Below are 6,844 nucleotides of genomic sequence, written 5' to 3' on the forward strand. Positions count from 1 at the left end.
TAGCTGTATACCCGACCTTGAAAGAATATCAGTTAAATAGGATTAGAACAGTCATAGGTATTTTTTTACCTATGCCGAAGAGGTATATGTTATTGCCTTTTAGTATGAAAAAGATGGATGACTTGACCTCAAAAGAGAAGAAAGATGAAAGTACTCAGATGTCCTCAGATGAAAGTTTTCTTTCCAAATATAAAATAGTTTAGGAGAGAAACTAATGTAGGATGAAAAAACAGAAAAAAAAATCGAAACAGAAATGTATCAAGAAGAAAAATAGTGATCTTAGTGCCATCATAGTGTCTGCAATAATAATATAGGAAAAAAAATGAAATAATCATAAAGAGAATGAAAGTAGTAAAAAATTTTGCAAGTTCCTCTATAAAGTAACAAAAAAAGTTATCTTCTGACAAATGCTCTGTGCAGTATTAAAAGTTCTATAAGAACAATAAAAAAATAGACCAAAAAAAAAGTATAAAAATTAAAAATTGTCGGCGTGTTGTCCCCCAATTGTCTCTAACAAAAAAAGCAAATAACGATGGAAAATGAAATAAAAAGATAAATAACTGGAAAAATGTTTTGCAATATGCCTATGTATTGTAGAAATAAAAAAAAATTATGTAACTTTTTGGCCAATAAATATATCAAAATTCTTATGTATTGTGACTCATTTTACTATTCTTTTTTCCGTGATGTGTGCTAGATTAAAGTTGTAATGTCAAAGCATAACAGTAAATACTTAATAATATGAAAACTTCACTAGCTACAAAAAAATATGAAGATCGTAATTAAAATAAACATTTCACAAGCTCTCAGAAACATGCGCTCTATCTCAAGACGTGCGAAAGTGACAGGAAAACAAACAAATGTGAATAAGATAACTTTAATTTGCCAAAGAAAAATACAAAATAATTGTGAAAAACAAAGTTGGAAAAACTGCTGTGGCAACGCGTGCAATAGGAATGAAAAATAAATAAAGATTAAAACAAAATCATGCGGCACCAAATGTAACTGCTACTTTTCGAAAATGCAATATGAATTTTTTTTTTCACGTAGCAGAAACGTAACTGAGCGTTGCAATTAACTTCCCTTTTGATTGCAAAAATCTTAAAATGTTCCGTCATCACAAAAAATAGAAGTAAACCGGAAATCAACATTTGAATCGCCGGATTATTTTATCGTAATTTTAGAAAAAAATTTTTAACAGTGTAAAATGAGACGCTTCTTAAAATAGAATAACTAGATTTTTGGTAATTTGCTTAAATATTTTTTTTCATACCACTCTCTAATACCTACATTGTAGAAAATTTCGAGCTATGTTGCGCTCATCAATGGTATTCACTTGCCGGTTACATAAATTGGTGTTCAGTTTTACTGTATATTGGTGCTATGTCTAGCTCCAAACAACGAGAGAAGGTTGTATCAAAAATGAGTATTTTGAAAAAACCTAAGAGCAGCGAAAGGTTGCACCAAAAATCAGTGTTTTGAAGGGAACTAAAAGCGGACAACGGTTGCACAATTATTAGGTATTTTTAAAGTGCTTAAAAGCAGGGTAAGGTCGCACCATTGTTAAGCATTTATAAATAAAATCAATGTTTACAGTTTTGAAATTTGGTTACTATTAATAATTTACTACTTAATAAAAAGATTATAATTTCACTCAGTTTGCGAAAAAAAAATTATTGTCACTTTTTTACAAATCAGTAAATGGTGGTGTGGTGAGTATTTGAGAAAAAGCAATATTCCTATTACATATTCATTATTATATTCATTATTATATATTCATTATTATATATTCATTATTATATATTCATTATTATATATTCATTATTATATATTCATTATTATACATTCATTATTATATATTCATTATTAAAGATGTTTCTGATGCTAATACTTTAAGTACATCACATTTTTCAGTTGATTGCAAAAAACACAAGATTTAAAAAGATTACACACAAATAAAACTTTGGAGTCTTTTCACAAAATATTGTTTTTCCAAACACAGGTTCTTCATTCTCAAAACTTGAAACTATACACATTCCTTGCTTGTAAGCTGTTCTTGAAACTAGTACTTTTAAAGTTTGAAAAAACTGTTTATAACCTTCTAGAATTCTGGTAATTTCGAAAGAAGAAACAAAATTTGAACCCTTACATTCTTAAAACACAGGAAGATCAAACAAAACAAGTATTATTTTAATTTCTATTTTTAAAATACAATATTAAAAAAAAATTTAGAAATTGTCGTTCTTATGTAGAAAACTGTTTAAACATTTCATCATATGAAACATATTTTCGAGACCAACTATTTATAGGGAGGGGAGGGGGTACTTTTTTCACCCACAAAGATCCTGAAAAGGAAAGTTTTGATATTTTAAAATATTGTTATTTTTTGCTGTTGTTAAAATGCGCCTAAGCACCCAAGCAGAATTTCTCCTCATGAGAAATTTTGAATTAAATTTCACGCAGGGTGACCCCGCAAAAATTTGGGGAAGGAACTGTCAACTGTTAAAATATTAAATGAACAATATGATCATAACTTGGATAGATCAAAGAGTTCCTGTTGAGTTCAAGAGGGCGGGATATGCTGCTGATAAACACGCAAGCAGTATTCATGTGGATAGTATAACTTCACATGTTTGTGAGGATTGTTTTTTTAACTAAAGTTCTTTTGCTTCATGGAAGCAAATATATTTCAGAATAAAAAAAAATTACTATTATAATTAAGATAAAACTTAAAAAAAAAATTATATTTTAAAAAAAAAGAAGAAAAAAAAAACAACAACAACAACTGTAAATTTTATATATAATACATATGACCTTTTTCACGATCAATTATAACTTTCGATTTTGTGTTTTCGTTGTCTTTTCCCTCCCTCACAAAAGGCAAATGTGGGCTAAATTAATGTACATAAATCTAGAAAAAAAAATGATAATTCATGAAAAAATAAGTATCCAAAGCAAAGTATCTATGAGCATCTAAGTATTTTTTTTATTTTTTTTATTTAGATTTAATTCAAAAGCATATTCACTTTTTAAATATGACATTTTGTTTCATTTAAAATTTGTTTCGCTTAGAACAATTTTTAATATTAATCAGAAAATCTGTTGACTACTTCTACATCTGCATCCACGGACGAGACTCCTGACAACGACAAAGAGACTTCCAAGGAAACAGAAAAAGTTCTGCCTACCAAACATGCCAAAATACTCATCCGAGGACTACCAGAGGATTTTGAAACAGATAATATTTCCCAAGAATTTGGGAAGTTGGACTTAAAATTTCACGAAGTTATCCAGTTCAAGAAGAGGATGGGCGGGGCCAGGGCTTCGGCCATCAGCGATCCTGCTCAAATCAGCCCAGATGTATGAAATGTGCAGAAATGCGCTATTCATATCAATGCAAGAAGGATAGGAATTCCCCCGCCAAGTGCTGCAACTGCGAGGGAAGCCACACCTCCAGTTTCTCTGGGTGCGAGGCCCGCTCCAGAAGAAAAAGTTTCCAGCCTAAGGATACCCCAGTTACCTCAGCTCATCGACTAGTATCAATCGTGAAGGAACTGCAGGAGATCTTGAAAAACCAAGAAGTTCTCAGTGTACTTCAATCTCTACTCAAGGGGCCATCCCCTACAGAATGATGATCTGCTACTACCACCCATGCCTAACCCCAACAAGGACTTCATTTTTTGAACTTTATTGACATTATTCTAGGCGCCCACGGGCACTATCTTAGACGAAGAAGTGGAGTGTCCGTTTCGCTGACAGGTGCTTCGTATCCTAACTTAGCTCAAGCTCAATGACAACGGCCACCTTTCTCTCTAGTGCTCATTTGAAATTTGAACGGAAGTATAATTCACTTTGAAAATTTTACAACAAATGCATTTAAGAACGTATAGACAAAAATTCGCGTAATTACAAACGAAAATGAGCAATATAGAACATGAAAATCAAAACTGAAGCATAGGCATTGATAAAAAGTTTTAATCATAACAGAAAGTACATACGATTTTTTTATTCGGTCGAATGCAATTAAAGCACGGGACTAGAAAATTTTCACCATTATTAAATTTACAGGAAAACTAGGCTGCTTATGATTGCCGTATTTATCGTTTATTTGTCACTGGTATTGCACTTTCTGTGCCCATAAAATGAATGTAGCTCCTTATTTACTGAAAAAAAGCTAATATAAATTTTAAAATATTTAATTATTCATACAATGAATATAGTTTCCTAGAAGAAATTTGTAACTAACTCTTTCAGAAAAGACAGCAAAATTTTTAAAGATGATATGAATGGAATGAACTGTAATTAATACTACAAATAAATAAGAAAAGTTTACTTATACGCAAAAGAAATAGACAATTTCAAAGACAACTTGTATGAGATGATACAAACTTCAACAACAAATTCGTCCATAAGTGAACAGTTACAAAATAAGTTATCGGCCACAGTTAAAGCTTGCGACTCTCATAGTGCGAAAGTTTGGTGCAATCGATTGCGCAATGAACGTATTTCTCGATTATATTTACCAGTTTATGGCGTAACCTAAATTAAACATTTTTTCATTTATCCAATTTATGGTGCAATTAGAAACTTTACACCAAGTATTTGTTAACATTTACCCAGATTTTTTACAGTGTAATGATAACTCCTTGAAACTATTTTTTAAACTTACTAATACAGCTAAAGTTATTCTGTTAATTATAAAAATTACTTGAACTAAAATTAAAAGTTAATACATTTTTTCTCAGCTACAGCTATTATTTACTCTATTTCGTAACTTAACAAAATCATGTAATTTTGTAATCAACAACCGTGCTAACCTTGAACTGATTGTGGTTGTGGGCAGAGCACTGACTATTGGACCTTAAAATTTTCTCTGACTAAATCCTTTTAAAAAATAAATAAAATAGTATAAATAATTGTGAAAGTCTAAACTATTGCTTGAAAATTCAATGAATGATTAATAATTAATAATAGTTCAATCAGTACAACTTGTGTTGTTTTTATTTTATGAAACGTCAATCTCGAATAAGGGTTAGGTCTATTCATTTTTAATTAAAAATAACTCAATAAAGTAGTGCTCATTATCATTAATTTTAACTATGGTTGATTCAATCTCGATGAGCCAGTAAGGTACAAGCATCATAAAGCAACATCTGAACGTCTTTTCAAAATAATAAGTCCGGGAATTAATTAAAAAAAAACAAACAAGCAAACTGAAAACTTAAATTTTATGCAATGATATTTGGGGTTCTTGTGCATTTGCTCCATCTGTTCATGCCGAAATTAAGCCGTTGCTATTTACTCGGGGGAGGAGAATTGTTCGTAAAAGGTTCGCAACGATTCACGTAAAGTAAAATCATAGGGATCCTTAAAAAGGGACAGATTTTTTAATAAAAAAATTATGATATTAATTTGCTACTAGCAACAATGCTTCTCCAGTAAAAAATTTGAAATTCTTATGCGTTTAAGCCAGAATGTCATGAAAATTTTCGTGACCTCTATTCCAAACTTGATGAACTTTAGGGATTTTTGAGCTAACTAATCTTCAAAATTTCTCAGATTCTGCATTGTAGTAGCTTATTTTATCTATACAGAAATGAGATGCCAACTGCTCCGCTTTCTGAAAATGTTTTTATAGATTGATAGCGAATTAAAATATCGCATCGAAGTATTCATTGAAAAGTTGAATAACTTCCAAGTAAAATTTGTGCAGTAGTGGGCGTTACTTTTCATAACATACGAAATTATTCTCCCTAAGCTCAGTAGCAATATTTACTTTCTATTTAACTCCTAAAAACTCAAGCGGAATGCAGGAGTAGAAGATAATAAATGGCATTAAAAATATTTATCATCATTTCATAGAGTCCAGTTTTGTATTTATTGAAACGAAGCTCCTCAATGAAATATTGTCTTTTATTTAATATAAATTATGATTTGACTACCACTTTTTAAAAAATATAATAGTTTGATTATGTTTCATACAAATCCTCTGAAATATATCTATCTTCGTCGCTATAGACACATAGAAATATCACTAAAGCTCCCTCTTCCAAAGCGAGGAGGGAAGCTAAGATTACAAGAAAGTTTTATGGGAGAAGTTGAACTATCTTCTGGAGTAGTGAGCGGACGTGAGCTTCTCACTGCAGAAGTTTTATCCGTAAGACTAGTCTCATGTGTTCTTTTGTAGGCGCTACTTTTCATTGTGCATTGTAACTAGAGGTGGCAAAAAAAGCTACTTCTCTATCACTGTTACTTCTGCTACTGTGATTCAAAAGTAACAGTGACTGTGATTGTATCGATATTTTCTATCAATTAATGGTTTAAATTTGGTATACATAAATCGATTAAATGTTTTTAATAAATAATCGATATAATTAGTTTTTAGTATATAAATCGATATCATCAATATATTATGTAATCGATTAAGCCAAATAATCGTTATACTTAGTAGTCCTTTTTATTCTAAGGGTCGGGATAGTTGTAATCGACATTGTCAGCCTTCATCGATGAAAAGAAATCGAGAATAACACATAATCGAATTTCGCAATGCTTCAGATCTAGCAGTCTTTCATACTCCGTAAATTATATTGCTATTCTAGAGCAGTTTCCAAACGTCCAGCATTAGAAATTCTTCTGTTTTGTTCTTACATTTGGCCATCGCTCAATCCTACTTAAAATACATTTGTCCTGTTGCTAAAGCAGTCGGCAAGCACCATGACTGTTCTGAGAGACAAACAGTACCTATTTTTCCGTCTCGGTCTCACACCCCTCAGCTTTTCCCTGTATGTTGTGGAGTATGGATGGTTAAATTCAGTTAATAATGTTATAATAAATTATTAGCTTT

Source organism: Parasteatoda tepidariorum, chromosome 4 (assembly GCF_982258835.1).
Source record: "Parasteatoda tepidariorum strain Cologne lab strain chromosome 4, Ptep-v5.0, whole genome shotgun sequence".
Lineage (NCBI taxonomy): Eukaryota > Metazoa > Arthropoda > Arachnida > Araneae > Theridiidae > Parasteatoda > Parasteatoda tepidariorum.